The 23,767-nt window shown below is 37.8% G+C and overlaps 1 protein-coding gene across 2 annotated transcripts in view; it reads right to left on the bottom strand.

Moving 5' to 3' along the window:
• The window catches only part of TAF3 (TATA-box binding protein associated factor 3), a 151,602-nt gene that overhangs the window by 107,031 nt on the left and 20,804 nt on the right, over positions 1–23,767 (bottom strand). The window contains exon 1 of one of the 2 annotated variants that reach the window (XM_027121587.1): positions 10,092–10,128. The exons of the other annotated variant lie outside the window; for it this stretch is intronic. The gene's annotated coding sequence lies outside the window, so the exon portion shown is untranslated. Of the gene's footprint in view, positions 1–10,091; positions 10,129–23,767 lie in introns of those variants that run through there. 2 annotated transcript variants of the gene reach the window in all.

Here is a 23,767-nt window from a genome sequence, read left to right as displayed (position 1 = left end):
CTATTAATATTTTGGCATATCCATCACAAAGATGACTCAAGAGTTCTTAACTACCAATCGGGAAACAGCAAGAGGCTATACTGTTAAGCAAAGCGCAAAGCAGGGCGCAGGACAGTGTACCCTGAATGCAGCACTTTGTGTAGGAAATGATGGGGGGAGGATAAAACAAGAGTCACGGTTGCTTTTATCTGCATAAATAAACACTGCAAAGAGAAACATAAAAGTGCTCTACAGGGAACAGAAGGGAATGAAATGGAGAGGGAAAGCCAGGGGAGAAACCTTCTCAGTGTGTACTTTCTTCTGTTGTTTTGATTTTCGAGCTAAGTGAAAGTATCACCTATTCAAGACAAATACCTTTACTAACATTTCTATTTCTCTTTCACTCTTGCCTGTGAAAACCCCTCAGTCTAGATGAGCCCAGTTGCCACTTTCCATGGGCCTGCAACCAAACTGCTAGACAGCAAAAGTGAAACAACAGAGGCAGGCCTGTTACTACTTCCAGCCTCAAAGCAGGCCCTCAACCCAGCTCAACAATCGCACTGCACCCTTCTGGTCGGCCTGCTTTCCTTCTCTCTGAACCACTATTCCTACCGTCTCCACTCTCCTCAACCTTCCGATGCTCACTCCTGACTCACCACTCTCCGCTCATCACCCTGAATCACGCTTCACTCAGAAGTCAACAACTGGGAACTCCCTCCCAGCCCCTCACCAAATCTAGGAATCTCTCTGCATTTCTACAGGATTCTCCCATAACAGTGGAGAAATGTCTTATCAAAGACCATCTCTCCACACACATATGGTCAGCTGATTTTCAACAAAGGACTCAAGGCAATTCAATTAAGAATGGGTTACTTTTCAACAAATGGTGCAGGAACAACAGGACACCCGCATGCACACACACACAGAAAACAATCCCACAAAGAAACTAAACAAACAAAAAGAAACCACCTCAACCTATTCTCACTCTATACACAAAAATTAACTCAAAATGGATCATAAATCTAAAACCTAAAACTATAAAACTTCTAGAAGGAAACATGAGAAAATCTTTGCGATCTTGGGATAGGCAAGGATTTCACAAGATACAAAAAGTATTAAAAAAAAAAGATAAAATGGACTTCATCAAAATTTAAAATGTCTGCTCCTTGACATTGTTAATAAAATGAAAAGACAAAACAAAGGCTGAGAGAAAATATTTGCCAAAAAAAATGTGCATATACGATAAAGGACTGGTTATCAGAAAATATAAAGAACTCAATAATAAAAAGACAAATAAGCCATGTGACCCTGACATTCTACTCCTAGACACTTACTCAGGAGAGATGAACACACATGCCTACACAAAAACCTACACGTTAATGTATGTAACAGCTCTATTCGTAATTGCCGAAAACTTTTTTTAAAGGGTCCATCAACTGGTGATGGATAAAAAACTTGTGGCATATTCATAATATGGACTACAACTCAGCAATAAAAAGTAATGACTACTGGTACATATATAATGAGTGAATCTCAACAGCATTATGCCAAGTAACAGAAGACCCAAAAAGTTACATAGTGAACTATTCCATCTATGATGTTCTAGAAAAGGAAAAATCACAGGGATAGAAAACAGAGCAGCAATTGTGGGAGAGGGGTGCAAAGGTGGGGTGTGGAGGGAAGGGAGGAAATTGATTACAAAGGGGCACAAGAAACTTACTGCGATGATTCACATTTTAAAAAAATTATCTTGAAAATTCCGGGAAAATGGTGGTAAGCAGTAGCAGCATAATTTTTGGATCTCTCCGAATCTCCATATGATAAAAGCAGGACAATGAGATACAAAATCAGAAACCCATGGATAATATTTACAACAAAACTAAGGGATAAGGTATCCCCAACAAGTCCAATATACAAGCAGTTGTGGACAAAAAAAACAAGAGACACATGACCTGTCTATCATCAGGATATTATGAAAAAAGTAGAAGAAAGCAACAGAGCCGTGGACTTGACCTGAGAAGAGAAGAACCTTAATAATAACCCACAGACATTCACAGGAAAGTGCAGGGGCCACTTTGAGAACAGTGGCTAAAACTGCAGAGGTACTGGCCACTCCAAACCAGATGAGCCTCTGGGTGAAGTCTGAAAGGGGCTGGTGAAGGCCAGGGCACCCTCCCACAGCAGGGCTCCATAAGCAGGAGAAACCCCTGGGACGGGTACCAGAACTGGCACAGAACAGGGACAACAGGGATGAAAGAAGGATGAAGTTATACAAAGTGGACGAGAAGAAGCAGCCAGATGACCTCAGAAATCAATCTGCAGTATATTTTAACACTACATGCAGAGGCCAAAAGAGGGAGCTCTGGGAAGACAGAAAAGCTATCTGAACCAAGCCCTCTCCTAAAAGTTCAAGAAAACTAACCTCAACAAAAATGAGCATCAGAAAAGCAGTTCTAACAGGGAAGTTTATAGCAATACAATCCTACCTCAGGAAACAAGAAACGTCGCAAATAAACAACCTAACCTTACACCTAAAGCACACAGAGAAAGAAGAACAAAAAAGCCCCAAAGTTAGCAGAAGGAAAGATATCATAAATATCAGATCAGAAATAAATGAAAAAGAAATGAAGGAAACAATAGCAAAGATCAATAAAACTAAAAGCTGGTTCTTTGAGAAGACAAGCAAAACTGATAAACCATTAGCCAGACTCATCAAGAAAAACAGGGAGAAGACTTAAATCAATAGAATTAGAAATGAAAAAGGAGAATTAACAACTGACATGGCAGAAATACAAAGTATCATGAGAGATTACAACAAGCAACTATATGCCAATAAAATGGACAACCTGGAAGAAATGAACAAATTCTTAGAAAAGCACAACCTTCCGAGACCAAAGCAGGAAGAAATAGAAAATATGAACACACCAATCACAAGCACTGAAATTGAAACTGTGATTAAAAATGTTCCAACAAACAAAAGCCCAGGACCACATGGCTTCACAGGCAAATTCTATCAAACATTTAGAGAAGAGCTAACACCTAATCCTTCTCAAACTCCTCCAAAATATAGCAGAGGGAGGAACACTCCCAAACTCATTCTATGAGGCCACCATCACCCTGATACCAAAACCAGACAAAGATATCCCCAAAAAAGAACACTAGAGGCCAGTATCACTGATGAACATAGATGCAAATATCCTCAACAAAATACTAGCAAACAGAATCCAACAGCACATTAAAAGGATCATACAGCATGATCAAGTGGGGTTTATCCCAGGAATGCAAGGATTCTTCAATATACGCAAATCAATCAATGTGATACACCATATTAACAAATTGAAGGAGAAAAACCATATGATAATCTCAACAGATGCAGAAAATGCTTTCGACAAAATTCAACACCCATTTATGATAAAAACCCTCCAGAAAGTAGGCACAGAGGGAACTTACCTCAACATAATAAAGGCCATATATGGCAAACCCACAGCAAACATCACTCTCAATGGTGAAAACCTGAAACCATTTCCACTAAGATCAGGAGCAAGACAAGGTTGCCCACTCTCACCACTATTATTCAACATAGTTTTGGAAGTTTTAGCCGCAGGAATCAGGGAAGAAAAAGAAATAAAAGGAATCCAAATTGGAAAAGAAGTAAAACTGTCACTGTTTGCAGATGACATGATACTATACACAGAGAATCCTAAAGATGCTACCAGAAAACTACTAGAGCTAATCCATGAATTCGGTAAAGGAGCAGGATACAAAATTAATGCACAGAAATCTCTTGCATTCCTATACACTAATGACGAAAAATCTGAAAGAGAAATTAAGGAAACACTCCATTTACCAGTGGAACAAAAAGAATAAAATACCTAGGAATAAACCTACCTAAGGAGACAAAAGATCTGTATGCAGAAAACTATAAGACACTGGTGAAAGAATTAAAGATGATACAAATAGATGGAGAGATATACCATGTTCTTGGATTGGAAGAATCAACATTGTGAAAATGATTATACTACCCAAAACAATCTACAGATTCAATGCAATCCCTATCAAACTACCAATGGCATTTTTCACAGAACTAGAACAAAAAATTGCACAATTTGTATGGAAACACAAAAGACCCCTAATAGCCAAAGCAATCTTGAGAAAGAAAAAAAGGAGCTGGAGGAATCAGGCTCCCTGACTTCAGACTATACTACAAAGCTACAGTAATCAAGACAGTACGGTACTGGCACAAAAACAGAAATATAGATTGATGGAACAGGATAGAAAACCCAGGGATAAACCCATGCACGTATGGTCACCTTATCTTTGATAAAGAAGGCAAGAATATACAATAGAGAAAAGACAGCCTCTTTAATAAGTGGTGCTGGGAAAACTGGACAGCTACATGTAAAAGAATGAAATTAGAACACTCCCTAAACACCATACACAAAAATAAACTCAGAATGGATTAAAGACCTAAATGTAAGGCCAGACACAATAAAACTCTTAGAGGAAAACATAGGCAGAACACCCTATGACATACATCACAGCAAGATCCTTTTTGACCCACCTCCTAGAGAAATGGAAATAAAAACAAAAATAAACAAATGGGACCTAATGAAACTTAAAAGCTTTTGCACAGCAAAGGAAACCATAAACAAGACGAAAAGACAACCCTCAGAATGGGAGAAAATATTTGCAAACGAAGCAACTGACAAAGGATTAATCTTCGAAATATATAAGCAGCTCATGCAGCTCAATATTAAAAAAACAAACAACCCAATCCAAAAATGGGGAGAAGATCTAAATAGACATTTCTCCAAAGAAGACATACGGATTACCAACAAACGCATGAATGGATGCTCAACATCATTAATCATTAGAGAAATGTAAATCAAAACTACAATGAGGGATCACCTCACACCGGTCAGAATGGCCATCATCAAAAAACCTACAAACAATAAATGCTGGAGAGGGTGTGGAGAAAAGGGAACCCTCTTGCACTGTTGGTGAGAATGTAAATTGATATAGCCACTATGGAGAACAGTACGGAGGTTCCTTATAAAACTAAAAATAGAACTACTATATGACCCAGCAATCTCACTACTGGGCATATACCCTGAGAAAACCATAATTCAAAAAGAGTCATGTACCACAATGTTCACTGCAGCACTATTTACAATAGCCAGGATATGGAAGCAACCTAAGTCTCTATCGACAGATGAATGGATAAAGAAGATGTGGCACATATATACAATGGAATATTACTCAGCCATAAAAAGAAACGAAACTGACTTACCTGTAGTGAGCAAGATGGACCCAGATTCTGTTATACAGAGTGAAGTAAGTCAGAAAGAGAAAAATAAATACCATATGCTAACACATATATATGGAATTAAAAAAAAAAAGTTCTGAAAAACCTAGGGGCAGGACAGGAATAAAGATACAGATGTAGAGAATGGATTTGGGGACATGGGGAGTGGGAAGGGTAAGCTGGGATGAAGTGAGAGAGTGGCATGGACATAGATACACTACCAAACGTAAAATAGATAGCTAGTGGGAAGCAGCCGCATAGCACAGGGAGATCAGCTCGGTGCTTTGTGACCACCTAGAGGGGTGGAATAGGGAGGGTGGGAGGGAGACGCGAGAGGGCAGAGAAATGGTTATATACATATATGTATAGCTGATTCACTTTATTATACAGCAGAAACACTATTGTAAAGCAACACACTATTGTAAAGCAATTATACTCCAATGAAGATGTTAAGAAAAAAAAAAAGGTCATCAGAGAACTATCAAGGTCAAAACCCAAACTAAGTTACTATGTGAAAAAAGGAGAAACAGATTAACGCTCCATCAAAAATGAAAGCAAAACTGAAAAACACATGGCAAAAACAGAAATTGTTCAGCACTGAAACATACTATTTAAAAACAAGCTAAAGAACACTTGGAAAATTATATAAGCTATGAAAAATGCATAAATGAGAATTAGAAAAATTCAGAAATGAGGTGATAGAAAAACATTTTAGAAACAAAGACCAAACTAGAAAAAGCAAAAGAGCAAATAAACCCAGTAATGCCTGAAGAGAAATAAAAGTGAAAAGGAAAATTCTATAAATCAAAATTAAAAGATTAGAAAGAATTAAAAAGAAAAGACAAATATTGGTGAAAGGCATAAAAGCCCCAACATATAGCTAACGGTAAGTCCTGAAAAAGAAAATCAAACTAAAGGAATAGAACAAACACAAAGGAAATACTTCAAGAAAATTTTCCTGAAGATTTTAACTACATATTGAAAGAGGACACAATGTACCTGAGAACATCAACCAGAACAACCAATGCCAAGATATTCTGATAAAATCTGTAGACTTTTTAGGAAAAAGAAAAAAATCCTTTTGAGTGTATAAGTAAAAAGAACAAATGATTTTAAAAAGGAGAAGACCATTAGTGACAGGCTAACCCAACAGCAAGGAACATTCCAGAGCCTTAGACTGTGGTTCTGAAATACCATTTCCCAAGAGAAAAATTGCTGATTGGAGTTCAACTTCCAGTAATGGCAGAACAGCACATGTCAGACAAGCCTTCCCCAGATGACAACTGGCAACTCTGTATTTTCTGCTCAATTTTGCTGTGAACCTAAAACTATTTTAAAAAATAAAGTCTTTTTTTTAATCCCATGTATTGTAAAACAGCATCAAATATGTGAAATACTCATTTATTTTTATAAATACAAGTTTACAAAATATGTATAAGAGCTGTACACCAAAAACTATAAAACACTGCTGAGAAAAATTACAGAAGGTCTAAATAAATGGAGAGTTATCCCATGTCCATTGATCAGAAGACTCAATAGTGTTAAGATTTCAGTTCTCTCCAAATTGGTCTGTAGATGGGATGCAGTCCCAATATAAATTCCAAGAGTCATTCATGTAGAAATTTATAGGCTTGTCCCAACTTTTATATGGAATTGTAAAGGATCTAGTGTCAAGTACTATAAAGCATCTGAAATGCTACTCTACTTTCAGCCTAAAAAGTTAGTCTGCCACAGTTTCATGGATTTTGGTAGATGACACCAGACTCCCAGCTCAGAGATGAAGAACAGTTTATTACTCACAGCCATTCGACTCCTGGGTATTTAACCAAGAAAAACGAAAGCATAAATGCTCCTGGCGACTTTATGTAAAATAGTCCAAAATAGGAAAAAACCCAAATGTCTATGAATAGGTGAATGGGTAAACAAACTGTGATATGTCCACATAACAGAATACTACTACTCAGCAATAAGAAAGAGTAAATTATGAATATTTGCCAAAAAATAGGTGAATCTCAAAATAATTATGCTGAGTGAAAAAAGTCAGAAAAATAGTATATACTATGATTTTACTTATATAAAATTCTTGAAAATGCAAAGTTACCCTACAGTGACAGAAAGCAGATCACTGGTTGCCTGGGGAGGGAGTTAGGGAGAACAGAAGAGACATGGTTTACAAAGCGCTTAAGGCAACTTTTGGAGGAGATGGGCATGTTCATTATTTTGACTGTGACAGTGATTTCACAAGTATACACATAGGTCAAAACTTATCAAAATGTATACTTTAAACTTGTGAAGCTTAGTGCACATCAATTATACCTCAATTAAGCTGGAAAAAAGTTAAGACAATAATCCAGGGGGAAAAAATCAAACACTAAACAGATTTCAGCTGTTGCCCAACATACAAAAGAGACAGTTTGGAGTTTGAGTTGAACCAAGTTAACTTCCTGCTGAAACAAAAAATCAACACTCTTCAAAGGATAACAGAATCCATACTCTACAAAGGATCATTAACACGGTCAAGAAAATAATAAAAAATTATTAGATGTATGCAAATCTGATCCATACTCAAGAGACATGGCAGTCAATTGAGACCTACCCTAAGAGCCTGTAACATTTTAACAGATCAGACAGCAAGGAACCTATCACAAATCCCTAGGATAAGTCAGAAGGAATAAGTAGCAAATATAAAGAGCCTTCTGCTAGCAAAAGATTGGGCTACTGGGCTCCAGTAAGGATAAGAACTTAAATGAATTAAAATCCATTATATATGGTTAAATCAATGAGCTCACAATAAAATAAAATGTAATTGGTACCTCATAGGTAACAATGAATCACTCTGTCAACCTGAAAACAGAGTATATTAAAAAAAAAAAAAAAGCAAGCATTTATCCTTTTATTTTATATTTTATACTATCCCATTGGGTAACCAAATAGTATGAGAGGAAGTGTCTCCTTATAAAATAATTCCAATGTGTAATCAAAAATCAATGTAGAGATTACTTTGGAAGGAGAAAGAGGCTGTGATTGGTATGGGGCAAAATAACCTAACAGGTCATTTCAATTTCTCAGTTCTAAACCTCTAAGACTACTTTCAAAATAGGTAGATAGAAGCTTTCCATTTAAAAACATTAGCACTAGCAATGCCTTATCTGGGATACGGAAATTTGAGTGCTTGATCAGAGCAAAACCTTTCCAAAGACAAAAGCACAAACCTGGTTGAAGGAATCCAATAGTGACCTAAAGATCTACATGGCTTCCATATGTTTGCTAACTACAAATGATTCTAGAACAGTTTTACAGTAAAACTCCTTGGAAAAAGTTCACTAAACCAAAGATTTACTTAAGATTTAAACCAAAGCTTAATAAATTCATACACATAAATTTATTACACATATCATATTATAATGTAAATATTTAAATGTATTTAAAATAAAATATATAATACAAATTGTTAAAATACAATAATATAATAACTATAATATATAATATAAACATATTATTTATATATAAATTCATATATATATATGAAATGTTCATAGAATTATAGAAACTAGGGTTGATAGGGACCTCTGGTTAAATCTAATCCATTGTTTAAATTCTTCAAGCTTCTTATACAATCTCTCCATTGCTTCCTCCACAAAACAAAAACAAAAAACAACCAAAAAAAACTTGCTGATGGCATCACTACCTCTTCCCAGACTAGTCCAGAGGTATCCAAACTTTTTCAGTTCACAGGACCCTTATCAAGTCTCAGTAATTTTTTCACAGTCCACCAAAGCCAACAGAAGTACAGAACCATTCCATTTGTTAAGTACCAATAGTTAGTACTTGAATGCTAACAACCTAGTAGCTATTTAAATCGAATAACATACATTCTTTTAGAACTTGTTTTTTAGTCTTAAATAACCCAGTCACTTCTAACTGGCTGTGTGTCTGTCAGTCCTGCACAACTTCTCTAACCTTGCAGACTGGACCCAGCCACCCTCAGCTGTTTTACAGTGGTTTTCATACAGTTCTTGCTTTTTAATTACAGCAACCACTAAAAATCTAGTTTTGTAAATACATGACATCATTAAGAAGAATTTAGCGTCATCTAATGTTAAAACTATAAACTACCTTGAGCTAGTAGTTTGCAAGTGTCCCACAGTATAAGTATCTTTGTTTTTCCCTTGAAACTTTAAAATATCCTATGGTACCCCTCACACCCCTGTGAGCTCACTGTGTCACCCCAGGGTGTCTCAGCATAGAGCTATCAACAGTATGACTAGTCCACTGTGTACTTGCTCTTACTAGTTATCAATTAGTTATAGGAATTAATATACACTTTTAAAGGTGATAAATCAATTTAATTTTTTAAAAAGCAGTATTTTATTGCATCATGGATCATATCTCCCTACTGTACCAACCATTTTTAAAAATCAACAAAGTTTTTCAAACAACGAACTTCAAACACTTAAGAATTCATTTCTTGAAATAAAATTTCAAAGGGTGAATTTAGACTAAGTATCTGCCATTATATTTAGTATAAGATGGATGGGGAGACACAAAACCACAATGCTAGGGCAATATACACAATAATTGTCACAAAATAAATTCTCTAGGAGACAGGCATTTGTTCAACAAACCAGGGGCTACGCTAGGAATGGAACAGTGAATACAAGGGACAAAAACACCTTCTTACGGATTACATTCTGGTAGAGGCAGACAGACAAACTAAATGGGTAAAATATGTAAAGTGCAGCCATAATGCACCACAGGAAAAAAAAAATGGAGCAAAACACAAGTGAATCCCTTTCTGTTTCCTTACCTCATTCTCAGCTGAGGATGGTCTCAAGTTCTTGTCTCTATCAAGGGCAAAGACATGGGAGAAGGAATGAATGAGGTGAGACCAGGCCAGTAAACAGCAGACAGTCTCTCCCTGGACATGCTGTCAGGAAGTGGGAAAGTTGGAGTACGGGTCCCTATTATTCTCGCAGCCCAATCTGGAATGGGCTGCAGGAAAAGCCCATGTCAGGTGTTTCAGAAATCACGGCTGCCCTCGTGGAACCCAGAAACCACACAGCAAGATCTGAAGACAGGATATGGACGTATAGAAGAGGATTCCAATTTTCAACAAGGTGCTCCAGAAAGGTCTCAAGAATAACATGACATGTGACAAAAGACCTGAAGGTAAGGATGCTAGGAGTAAAGTAGGACACACAGTCACATACACACACACTCACATAAACACACACACACATACTCACATACACACATATACACACATAGGGAGTTCCCTGGTGGTCCAGTGGTTAAGACTCCATGCTTCCACTGCAGGAGGTGCAGGTTCGATCCCTGATTAAAGAACTAAGATCCCACATGCTGCGCTGCATGGCCAAAACAAAAACGAAAACAGAACATATATATACACACATACAGCAAAGGCTCTGGTGTCATCCCCACCAACAAGCCTCAGGTCACCGAAGTTCAACAGGAGAAAAAGAACATAACTTTCAGAATCCCTATGCATCCCCAATTATCATTCACACTTGTTTGATAAAAGATTAAGAAACAATTAAAAACAGATACATGGAGAGTCCTACAAACCTGGCTTTCAAACTTGGCTCTGCCATCTTAGAAATTATGTAACTTCTCTGGGACTCAATTTTTCTTCTAAAATGAGGATTAAAGACCTACCGCGCAGTGTGGCTATGAGGATGAAATAGATGATGTATCTGAGGCAATGAGCACACACGGTGGATGCTCAGAATAAGTTGGCTAGTTCCTAACAGTCAACACAGAAACTCCACTTCCGGCTCCACTGACAAAGCAGATGCCACAAGTGCTGCAGCAACAGGGTGATGCTGCCTTGGTCTGAAATCTGATAGACCAAGCCTTCAAGATCAAGTGCTGGCTGAAGGCACAGCAGGTCAAAGTCTTATTACAGCAACCCATAAGCGACTAAGTAAAGTTTGTGCGAATGCTGGCATTTTGCTGTCATATTTCTTGAAACAAGGGGGCTAGAAGGGTTTGGCCATTTTTGGTCAGACAGTATTATCAACAGAAGCCACAAGGAAGGGAGGGGGTAGAATGTTTCTCTGTAAAGTCAGTAACAGCAGCCTGTTTTCATTGTCTGGGGAGTCAGGGGAAGAGGCTGCTTAGGGCTCAGCCCTTCCTATTTGAGGACACCCAGTTCTCCACCTCTCTCCACCCTGAAGAGAACAGGTCCCAGATAGGCCGCAGAGCGAGGGGCGCAACTCTGCACACACATTCTCACTTTTTTGTCCTACAAGTAACAAAGTAAGGTAGTACCTTGGATGATCTAAACAAGCAAACAAACAAAAGTGAAAAAGAAAACCTGTAATGTACCAGCAGATCTGATGATGATGGTGATGAAGGTGACATTAAAACAATTAATGACCCGGGTGCTTGACTAGTTCCAGGCACTTTTCCAAGTGTGTCATATGCATTAAACTCACAACAACCCTACAGTAACTTCTACTTAACGACAGATGTATCTTTGAGGGTCAAAACAAACAAAAAGACAGAACTCAGTTAACAACCTAAGACTTGTTCCACATAACGCAGCTAGGAATTGAGGAGTCAATGTTAGAGCTTTCTGACTCCCAGTTCTGTGTTCCAGTCTGCAGCACACTCGAATAAGAAAGCCTGGAGTCTTCCTAACTAGTCAGGAATGACCAGATCTCGTGAAAAACTAGTTAAGTATGTATCCAAGAATAAATCAACTTTGTTAATGATATTAATTGTAGCTTGGCTGATATGGATGAAAAACGTCACCTGCCGTATCAGTAAAACAAAGGATGCTGCAGCCAGCAGGCCACCAGCCACTGCAGCCACCCTGTGCACCCTGAGGGGGTTCTTCAGGCTGGAGAAAAGCAGGAGACTGGTCCTAGACAGTTCAGGTGCTTATCAAAGGAACGCTCTCAATGAGCCCAGACACAGGCTCTTGCATCTTCCCATACACAGAAAAGTGCTAAATTCCTTAACTTCAGATGCCTGGTTTTCTTTAATTAATACTAATCTTTTGATGTTCCCACTCCCTGGTTTTTTTCCCCAAACTCCTGTATATCCTGGCCCCTCCCTGGCCTCTTAGCAGCAGTCCCTCAGAGTGACCTGAGAAGCTGTCTTCCAGGCTTAAGTCCTCAGAAAATTCGCTGGATAAAACATAATTCTCAACTTTCAGGTTGTGTATTTTTTTCAGTTGACACTGACATAAATGATTACATCATATAGGAGGTTCTAAAGCACCAAGTGCCAGGAAAAAAAACTAAATATAAAATTCAGGGAAGGAACTAGAATCCAAGTCCAAATTATACAAAATTACTGGACATCCCTTGTAATATCACTCATTTCTTTGATGATTTTTAAACTAGTGGCTTTAGAATAAAGATGAAAAGCTTACTATTCTACCATTAAAATTCCTTGGGAAAGACTGTTTTTAACAGCCAGGTCAGTTACTATTTTGAAAGAGTAGTTCTTCTACTAGGGGATAGGCTATAAGGGAGAGTTATATGATCTCACGTCCCCATTTGTAATAAAACAGAGCTCAACAGTTAATATGCTACTGAGGCCATTTAAACCTATTCGTAATCTGTCAACCCCATAAATCCTCAAATTCCACTCGTCCTTACTCCCACCTCCCCCCAAATAATTCAGCTGACAGGTAGATAAAGTTTCTGAGAAACCCCTAAGGTTGGCAGGAAAAAAAACATGTTTCAGAAATGTTGAAAAGGACCCTGGGGTGTGGTACGGTGGAAAATCAGAGTATTCCCCTAATGAATTTAGAAAGCTAATAGTAGTTTCATAACTTCTCTAATTTTCTCCTATGTTTTCTTTCTTAACCTTAACAAAACGTCGCTTAAGATGCTGAGGTAAATAATCATGTAAGAAAGCTACGAGAAAGCTAAGAGCTTTCCTTGGATGATATTTATACCCGTGTGAAAGAAAAAAGTCATTATTCCCTCAAATCAAAATACAATTACCCTTTCATGAAATAACTCACAAATAGGATGAAGAATTCAAGCAACATAAAATCAAAATGCCTTTTAAAACTTTAGAACAAGTCTGAGTAGAGTCCTGTGACAGTCTCCCAAATAATACACTATCCAGTGTCTACTTTAATGTTCCAAAGACTTTCCGGCACCAAGTCCCTGACTCTCTGGGAGTACCCATTGCTATTCCGCAGGCATCCTGCCAGCTTCTCCTCCAATTCCAAAGAACCTTCCCCTACACAGATCGCCTATGAGAGCAGTGGTGAGAAATAGTTCTAACTTGCTAATGGGATGAAATGATGTACCTGTGATAGGAGAGACACCATCAGAAAGGAGTTTGTGTGGCTTGCTGAAGATCCTGCATTTTAATTAACCCTTGTTTTTTCCTTTATCTTCCTTACTTTCTTTCACATTTATTTTAGGCACCAGCATGACCAAATAATATCACCTTAGAAACAAAGTGCTTACTTGCACTGATCGTTACTCAAACAAAAAGAGAAGCGGATTCGATTCCATTAAGAAGTAAATTCAAAAGAAATTTTAGAACATTAACAGGGGGATTTCTAGTCCTCATAGTCTTTTGTGATTGAACTGTAATATCGTTATCATAATATTCTAAATACAAGGCACCATCCATCTTCCTTCCAGGGAGCTAAAAGTTTAAGAGAGTTCTCTTGGTTTTTAGGGTTTTAATTATATATATAGATAGATGTCCCTCAAAGAGCTAATCTGAAAGTGAGATCACTACTTGCTTTTCAGAAGGATTCATCACTTTATAAAGGATTAGGGGCAAGTATCCTTTAAGTAGGGAGCATTTTGGCTGTATTTTATATTCTATTTTTAAAAATTTGAGTGACATCGTTTTTTTCAGATATACATCTATTACAAAAAGGGAGAAAATTAAATTAATTTAATTAAAATCAGATCCTATAAGCTTGCAATTGATTAAAGTATATAAAAACAAAAGTCATAAATGCTTGGAACTTCCCTGGTAGTCCAGTGGTTAAGAATCTGCCTTCCAATGCAGGGGACGTGGGTTCGATCCCTGGTCTGGGAACTAAGATCCCACATGCTGCGGGGCAACTAAGCCCGTGTGCACTGCAACTACTGAGCCCACGCACTCGGGAGCCTGAGTACCACAACTAGAGAGAAGCCCACGTGCCACAACGAAACATCCTGTGTACTGCAACTAAGACCCCAGACTAGGAAACAACCATTTTTCTGAGGAGCCCTGGCTTTCAGAGAGAAGTAAATTCAAGACAACAATCTGGCTCTAGTGGTGCTCAATTTTACTGGGCTGGTTGTGGCTTCATGGCCTCTTTTCTGGAACTTTTGTCATTTGGATATTGGACTTCCTGGACTGGTCCTGTAATTTGTAAAAAAAACTTTTTTCTTTTAAAATCTTTTTTTGTTCTGCTTTCTATAGGATTACCTCACCTTTATCTTCTAATTCTCTACTGAGTTTTTTTTTCTTTTTTTCCCTGATACCATGATTTTAAATTTCCAAGCGCTCTTTCAGTCTCAGAATGAATGCTGCTTCTGCTGCTTCTACTTCTCCTCCAACTCCTTCTTCAAAGTAGTAGCCTGTTCCTGCTTCACCATTACAATAGGTTTTTTTAACCCTCTTTGGATATCAGTACAGAACAACTTCCAGCTTTTCCTCTTGCGTGATTCTGTGTCCTCCAGGTTGCTCTGTTGTTTGTTTTGTTCTCTTTCACATTAGGAGCTTTCTCCACTGTCTGGGAATCCTTGGTGATCTGCTCATGTTTAAGAGGGGAGCTAAAAAGACAGTTGGGAGCTCTAGGTATGTCAGTGGGGCTTGGGGCTTACGTCAGAACTTCACTTGTTTGTCAACTATGTGAGCAACTTCTTAGGTAATTCATATAGACTCGTTTTAGAACACTAGAAGAATACGTTTTCATTTTTTGGTACCATTCAGTGGAACGGTTACAGGCAGTATACATTTTGAAGTGAATTTATATTTTCAACACTTTTCACCACCACTTTGATGTAACTACCCTTGCCATGGCTGATTTCAAACTACCAATGTGAGGTTTGTGGATGTGCAGCTGGGAGGACGCATACAGTGGCACACAATCATACAGTGTTCCACTATACAGATACAAGAAACTTAACCTTGAGAGTACAGTCACCAGGATGTGGTAAATTTTGAGTATCTTTGCATTTAATACAACTTGGGTAATTGTAAGTGCACAGGGTTTTATTTTTAATAAAGGCTACGTGAGACAACCAACCCACAAGCTTCCTGAATGTTTAACAATTGGCTCTTGCCGGTGGGCATGAGCCCGCTCCAGCCGACCACTGGCTCTACGTGCCAAAGACTGGGCAATCTGAATACAAGTAAGGATGACAGCTGCCACGGGCTGACACCCAGCACATTTGTTTAAACCCATGAGCTCACAAAAAGTTCACAATGAACTTAGGAAAACACAGGCACAACTAGTTGGTGACCGATGGAAGAAGCCAGGGAACCAAGTCATTCTGAAAACTGATGAATGAAGAAAAGAGATCAAGCACTTATCTAGCCTATCCTATATAAACTGTACCACTAGGTACACAAACAATAGATGAACAGAAGTTTTTCTTATAGAAGTACTTCAGCTAACAAAAGAAGAAAGAGGGATAGAATTTGTTATCATTTTGCAACTTCTACTGATTTAAAGGTTCAATATTTGTTAAATCGCGCACACACACACACACACACACACACACACACACAAATGACATGTCCCCAGATGGAATTAGACATCCCAATATGAAATACTGTTGCCAAAACAATCAAACCTGACAATGATCCAGCTTTTAGATCCAACTACCAATTTATATGATATAGAGAGGACCATGTAAAACAAAACCATTAGGATGCTATAAGCAAAATTCAGAGTGAAAAACTCTATAAGACAAACAACCCAGTTTCTTCAACAAATATACAAGTGTGAAAGGGAAAGAAAGATAAAAGAAAGGGAGGGAGAGAGAGACATCAACAAATGACAATGTGTTATTTGGATCCTGATTCCAAAAAAACATTAAATAATAATCTAATAAACATTTATGAGACAAAACATTTGAAAAAAGACTGGTTATTTGATATTACAGAATTATTATTAGTTCTGAGGGTGTGATAATACTATTGTAGTTATGCTTTAAAATCGTTCTTATCTTTTAGAGATATATCCTGAAACATTTATGGGCAAATTAATAGGATGTCAAGGATATTCTTCAAAATAACATGGAAGGGCTTCTCTGGTGCCACAGTGGTTGAGAGTCCGCCTGCCGATGCACGAGACACAGGTTCGTGCCCTGGTCCGGGAAGATCCCACATGCCGCGGAGCGGCTGGGCTCGTGAGCCGTGGCTGCTGAGCCTGCGCGTCCGGAGCCTGTGCTCCGCAATGGGAGAGGCCACAACAGTGAGAGGCCCGCGTACCGCAAAAAAACCCCAAAAAACCAAAACAACATGGAAGACTGAGTTATTTGTAGTGAGGTGTATGGACCTAGAGTCTATCACACAGAGTGAAGTAAGTCAGAAAGAGAAAGACAAATACCGTATGCTAACACATATATATGGAATCTAAAAGGAAAATGGTTCTGATGAACCTAGGGGCAGGACAGAAATAAAAACGCAGATGTAGATAATGGACTTGAGAACACGGGGAGAGGGAAGGGTAAGCTGGGACGAAGTGAGAGAGTAGCATTGACGTATATATGCTACCAAATGTAAAATAGCTAGTGGGAAGCAGCTGCACAGCACAGGGAGATCAGGTAGGTATTTTGTGACCACCTAGAGGGGTGGGATAGGGAGGGTGGGAGGGAGATGCAAGAGGGAGGGGATATGGGGATATATGTATACGTATAGCTGATTCACTTTGTTATACAGCAGAAACTAACACAACACTGTGAACCAATTACACTCCAATAAAGGTGTTAAAAATAAAAATAATATGGAAGGGAGAGAAATGAATGGGGGTATAGACAAAATAAGACAAATCATGAGTAGATACTGAAGCTGGGTAATGGAAACATGGAATTTAATTATTGGAGTCTGTTTACTTTTGTGTGTTTGAAATTTTTCTATAATAAAAAATGTTTAAATATTGAAATACTTCAATAGCTATTCATCTTACCAAAAATAAAAGGCACACCCCAACCACAAGGCCTCCCAGGGTGATCCCTTCTGGTGTTCCCCACCCCGACCTCCTTTCCTAGCACTCTGCCCCTCTATCACCACTCTGTACCAGTCATGCTCACCCCCAGGTCAAACACACCAGACACATGACCTTTTGGGGGATTTGCACTAGATTTCTCTGCTGAAGGCTCTTTCCCCAGATGTCCTGCATGGCTAACTCCTTCCCTTCCTTTACGTCTCTGCTCAGATGTCCCTTTCTCAATGATATCTACCTGACTACCACATTTTTAATTGCAACTTTCTTCCCCAACCCTAGCGTTTTCATTACCCCTCATAATGCCCTACTTTTTCTCATAGTACTTATCCCCTTCCACGAATACTATACAATTTACTTATTTTTGTTATTTTTATTTTCTGTCTATTCTAACCACTAAAGTGTAAAATCCACAAGGATGAAGACTAATGTCCATTCTGCCCACATGTATTTTCTGTGTTCATAATAGAGCTTGGGACACACAATCAGAGATCAGTAAGTATGTGCTGAATGAATTCAATAAATGAATATGTATTACAAGGCCAATATTTTAAATAATATCCATTTTTAACTTTAAATTTACATATGGTATGGATTTTGCTTCCCACATGCCTTCCCCAAATTGACAGCAAGAGTTGCCCTACAATTCCAAAATAAAATGAATGAAATCGATGAAAAGAGTAGTAACCATCAAGTGTGCTTCTTAACTAAAACACCATAAACATTTAATCTACAGTTACATCACTGAGAATAGAAAATAACACTGGGTTTTGTTGTTGTTGTTGGCTGAGCAATTCACCCTGGCCCAGACAGAGAGGATTCATCAGGACATGGGGATCCTGAAATCTGTCACTTGATGGTTCCCAATTGTTTCTACTAAATAATGCCCCCTTTTTTAACATCAAAGGATATCATGAACGCCCACAACAATACAGCTGTAATTTTAGTGTACGTTAATTAGGGAAATACATAATAACAAACGGCTATGAACTAAATGAAACTGTATGTTATTAACCACAACTGTTATACTCATTTAAAATATAGTTACATGTATGCTCACATAAGTGCTTTTACTCAGCCTACATACAATGCTTTACACAATGTAAGTTCACACGACCCAGGCAATAACCTCAAGTCTTCCCATAAGTCCAAGATCTACAGGATGAAACCAGTGGCATAAAGTATCGGAAATCTTCATTATGGATCTTTGAACCTTATAAATGGAAATATCACATTAATACAATTTAAGCACAAAAAAGCTCAAGTAACTTAAAAAAAAACAAACTAGTCCTCTGGAGTCAGACTGTCTGGATTCAAATCCTGGATCCCCCAATTACTAGTGCGTAATCTTAAAAGTTTACCATCCCTACACCTCAGTCTGCTCGTCTACAGAATAAGGACAACAACAGCACTTAATTCATAGGGTTATGATGAGGACTAAATGAGTTAGTATATGTAAAGCCCTCAGAAGAGCGTGTGGCACCTAAGTCAGGGCATCTAAGTGCTGCTGTTTTTCACCAAGTTTCATCAAATCCAGCATTTAGTCTCTTGTCCCTCAAGGTGTGATATAAACTCACCATGCATTACACCTTTTTGCTGTTAAAGTTTAGAAAGGTTGAAAAAATAAAGTCTCAAAAAAAAAAATACCCGCTGCCATGACACATTTGTTGAAACATTTAATTAATATTGTTAAACTATAACCACGAGTTTACTGATAGGCTCTACTGCCATGGTGGGTTAAATACCACTTTGGCAGGTTCGACAATTGCACAGTATTTGTAAGAAGACTTACAATGTCTACTGCACAGATATGTAAAGGTATAGAATTCTATGCCATTTAAAAAAATTTTTCCCAAAGCAATTTTGGTAATACTACAGAGGACAGTTCTGGCAATCCTTTCCTTCCCAACAAAGCCAGCTTTAATAAAAATGAAGGCACTACCAGCTTCACGTGAAGTTGAACTTTAAGAAAACCTTTAAATGCAAAACTAAGTGTATCCCTGTTTCATATTTAACTTGCAATAGGATACCCAGCCACTATCAGGGGACTTGGCAAGGTTTGTGAGTTGACGACGCGATGCCTGCTGAGATGGGCTCCACACACAGGTAACACAAAATTGCAGACAAAATCTTCCAACCTACACCTCAATCTCCTTTAAAGTTAATCTGAACACACCATACATGAAAGGAAATGAAAAGTGAGTTTTTCTCCTTTACCATGGCACTGGGACTTCCTGAGTTTTCCATTCCATTGCTGATCGGTCCAGAACTACTGTTTCCTTCTAACTATTCCCAATTGTGTCTGTCACACATAATTAGGGTTACACACTAAAAAGGAAGTGTTAAAATGTAATAGCGCCATTAAATCCAACAAATAATTTTTACTTTCACCCTCAGTATATCAGGAAAAACAGCTATTACCATTTGACATCTGGGCTTAATGGAACCTTCATATTTTTAAGCTATTTTTATGTATAATTTACAGAAATATGAATAAAAGGATAGTGAAAACAAGGCTAGAAATGTTGCTATCTCTGCATTTATTTGTGATCTGTCTAATAATTATGAAATGTCAGTTTTTTCTCTTTTCCATTACAAGGGGAAAATGAAAAATTCTGCATTTTCAACTATGTTCAATTAACCCTAAAAGTAAGCTAGAACAATGATGTTTCCCATCTTCTTACATACATTCTTGAAACAGAATATAGAATTAGAAAAAAGTCCCAAAATTAGAAAAATGAAGGGTGACAATTTATTTCACTATTGGATCATCCTTATCTAGGTGATTTCATCCTTCTTCCATTTTATTAGTCTTTTTTTTAAAAGCATATTTGGGAATAACTGATGAGTAATGATGAGTCATAATAAAATACCTATGATGAGAAAATAGCAAGATGTTTCAAGATACAGGAAAATATGATCCATAAGATCCCATAATGTAACTTAGATTTATAAAAGGGTGCAATAGACCCATATGGTAATGGCAAGGCAGAACGAGTTTTATTCAATTAAAAAAATTAAATAAATTTTCTCTTTGTGCTTTGACAGCATCTAAGAAAGAATAAAAATCATGAAATGCCAATCCTTTCAGACAGTAAGAACTGCTCAAAACTCAAAAACAAAATTAGAGCCAATCGGGCTTCCCTGGTGACGCAATGATTGAGAGTCTGCCTGCCAATGCAGGGGACATGGTTTCGTGCCCCGGTCCGGGAAGATCCCACATGCCGCGGAGCGGCTGGGCCCGTGAGCCATGGCCACTGAGCCTGCGCGTCCGGAGCCTGTGCTCCGCAACGGGAGAGGCCACAACAGTGAGAGGCCCGCGTACCGCAAAAAAAAAAAAAAAATTAGAGCCAATCAACTCTAACAATACACCGAAGGTTAAGAATACTTTTTCTCAAATTATGTTAAATGTTAATACCAGAAAAATTTAAAAATTTTCAATGTAAATAAAATCATCTGTTAAATTAGAAACACTTTTAAATGAAAGATGGAATAAAATGGGTATTCTGTATTACTAGCAGTACTGTAAACTAATATAATATTTTAAGAGAAATTTCATTAAAATTCTTTTAACTTCCATAGTCTTTAACTCAGTAATTAAACTTTCGAAATTCAATCATAAGAACTAATCTGAAATACTAAGAAAACTGCATGAATGAAAGCATATATTGCAGTGGTATTCATGTAAGTTAGAACTTAGAAGAGGCCTAAATCTTCAAGACTAAGGGATGGCCTATCGTACAGTCATTTAAAATTATGGCTATAGGGACTTCCCTGGTGGCCCAGTGCTTAGAACTTCGAGCTGTCACTGCTGGGGCACGGGTTCTATCCCTGATCGGGGAACTGAAAATCCCACAAGCTGAGTGGCGTGGCCAAGAAATAAAATAAAATAAAATGATGGTTTTAAGACTATCTAGGAACATGGAATAATATTCTTCATCTTTTATTTCAGATGAGACCTCTCAAACATCACTCTGTAGCTGAACACCTAACTGCTATGAGGCATATACTCACAGATATTCACTAAGTAAGTACCACAAATCAAAATCTTTAACACACTTGCAGCACCTCCATACCCGCACCCTACTCAAAACACACTGTTGCTTACACACACCCTATCACGACTAACAGGGCGCACACACACACTTACTTTGAGGACTACATCACAGTAATAATAGTGGTTATGTTCCAGTGGGAGATTTTTGGTTTTAGTTCCCAATTTTTACCTAAAAAATTTAAAACAAAATGCCCCCTCAAATGTATTTGGTTTGTTTTTTTTTTTTTGTTTTTTTTTGCGATACGCGGGCCTCTCACTGTTGTGGCCTCTCCTGTTGCGGAGCACAGGCTCCGGACGCGCAGGCTCAGTGGCCATGGCTCACGGGCCCAGCCGCTCCGCGGCACGTGGGATCCTCCCAGACAGGGGCACGAACCCGTGTCCCCTGCATCGGCAGGCGGACTCTCAACCCCTGCGCCACCAGGGAAGCCCTCAAATGTATTTAATCTAAGTTTGTAAATATATACTTTGAAATTCAATTCCAGTGAGACTTCTAGGATATTGGTATAATCACAAATTTATTATGGCATCGCAAAATGATACAATTCTTTTGAAAAGCAATGTGTAATACATGTCAAAAACCATACATGTGTTTATACCTTTGACCTAAAAACTCCTACCCTGGGAATTTATCATAAAGAAATAATATAAAAGAAAAATGTGCACAAAGATACTCGATGCAACATTGTAATACTGAAAAACATTAAAAGTCTCTAAAAATAAGACAATGGCTATGTAAATTATGATACATTCTTTAAAAAAGAGTAAATATAAAATACACAGGAACAAGGAAAAGAGGTGACAAAAATGTTAAGTTAAAAAAGCAGAATATAGGGGCTTCCCTGGTGGCACAGTGGTTAAGAATCCGCCTGCCAATGCAGGGGACATGGGTTCGAGCCCTGGTCCGGGAAGATCCCACATGCAACTAAGCCCGTGTGCCACAACTACTGAGCCTCTGCTCTAGAGCCCGCGAGCCACAACTGCTGAAGCCCGTGCGCCTAGAGCCCGTGCTCCACAACAAGAGAAGCCACGGCAGTGAGAAGCCCGCGCACTGCAACAAAGAGTAGCCCCCGCTCACCACAACTAGAGAAAGCCCGCGTGCAGCAGCGAAGACCCAATGCAGCCAAAAATTAAATACATGAATAAATAAATAAATTTATTTTTTAAAAAGCAGAATATAAATACTGTTGAATTAAAAAGGGTTTAAAAATTGTATTAACTATGTCAATTAACCAAAAATTCTCTTCATAAATGAAAAAGGGATGGGCACACTGAGAAATAAGGAAGACTGTTATGTCAGAGTGGGGAAAAAGTGTTCATTTTTAAAGTATTTTCTAATGGGACTTTGAAGATAATGTTTAAAAATCAAAACATGCAGGGAAAAGTAGATACTCATGGATAATAATTTCAAATTTTTGAAAAGAAAATCTAGAGTTTCAGAAAGGATAACATAGGCCTTTGCTAAATGATAAAGCAAATTCTTGTCTAGATGCAAAAGTTTCCTTAAGGAAAATAAATTTTAAATATATTCCTATGTAACTGCTCTAGCAAAGTTCCAGAGACACTAAATTATTAACAATGTTGCTGTTTTTCTTTCTAAAACAAGCCATCTATGGTTAAGTTGTATGCTTTTTCTTAAGACTTTAAAAACTTTTCTTGGCATTTGATTGGATATTAACACTAACAGAAAAGGAAAGAGTGCCACCTACTGAACTGTAATCCCTTCCACAGTAAAAAAAGAAATCAATATTCCTATTTAGACTGCAGAATTTGAAGTCTCCAGCAAGGATAAAGTGGATAATTAAACATTATGAACTAGCAGCATATTTTAAACATTACATTTTTACTACATAATACCTGATAAAAATGAATAATAACTTTAAACCAAGTCTGATTACATGCAGGAAAAACAATCAATCAATGCGTTAATTGTGCACATGGCAGTGTATTAGCACAAACCATCAACAATTAATCAACACTGTAACGTAACATCACAAGGCTCACAACAAAGAAAAAGAAAGTATTGCAAGTATTGCTTCTTTTCTGTGGTAAAATTAGATGCAAATAGCTACCTTTAAGTATTATGTAAAATAAAATTCTTAAATATGTCTAAGGGTTAGAAAAAGTTGATTACAAGTTATTGAAAGTGGATCAGTAAAATTAAAGTCTATCACCAAAAAACAATGAAAGAGACATGCAGAAATATAAACGATAGCTGCAAAGATCTGGCCCAAACAACTTGCACATTCACACACATCTT

This window comes from Aethalodelphis obliquidens, unplaced genomic scaffold (genome assembly GCF_003676395.1).
Source record: "Aethalodelphis obliquidens isolate GAN/ISIS:26980383/991018 unplaced genomic scaffold, ASM367639v1 scaffold23, whole genome shotgun sequence".
Lineage (NCBI taxonomy): Eukaryota > Metazoa > Chordata > Mammalia > Artiodactyla > Delphinidae > Aethalodelphis > Aethalodelphis obliquidens.
Note: the sequence above shows the minus strand (reverse complement) of the source record. Positions and strands in the feature narration are given on the sequence as shown.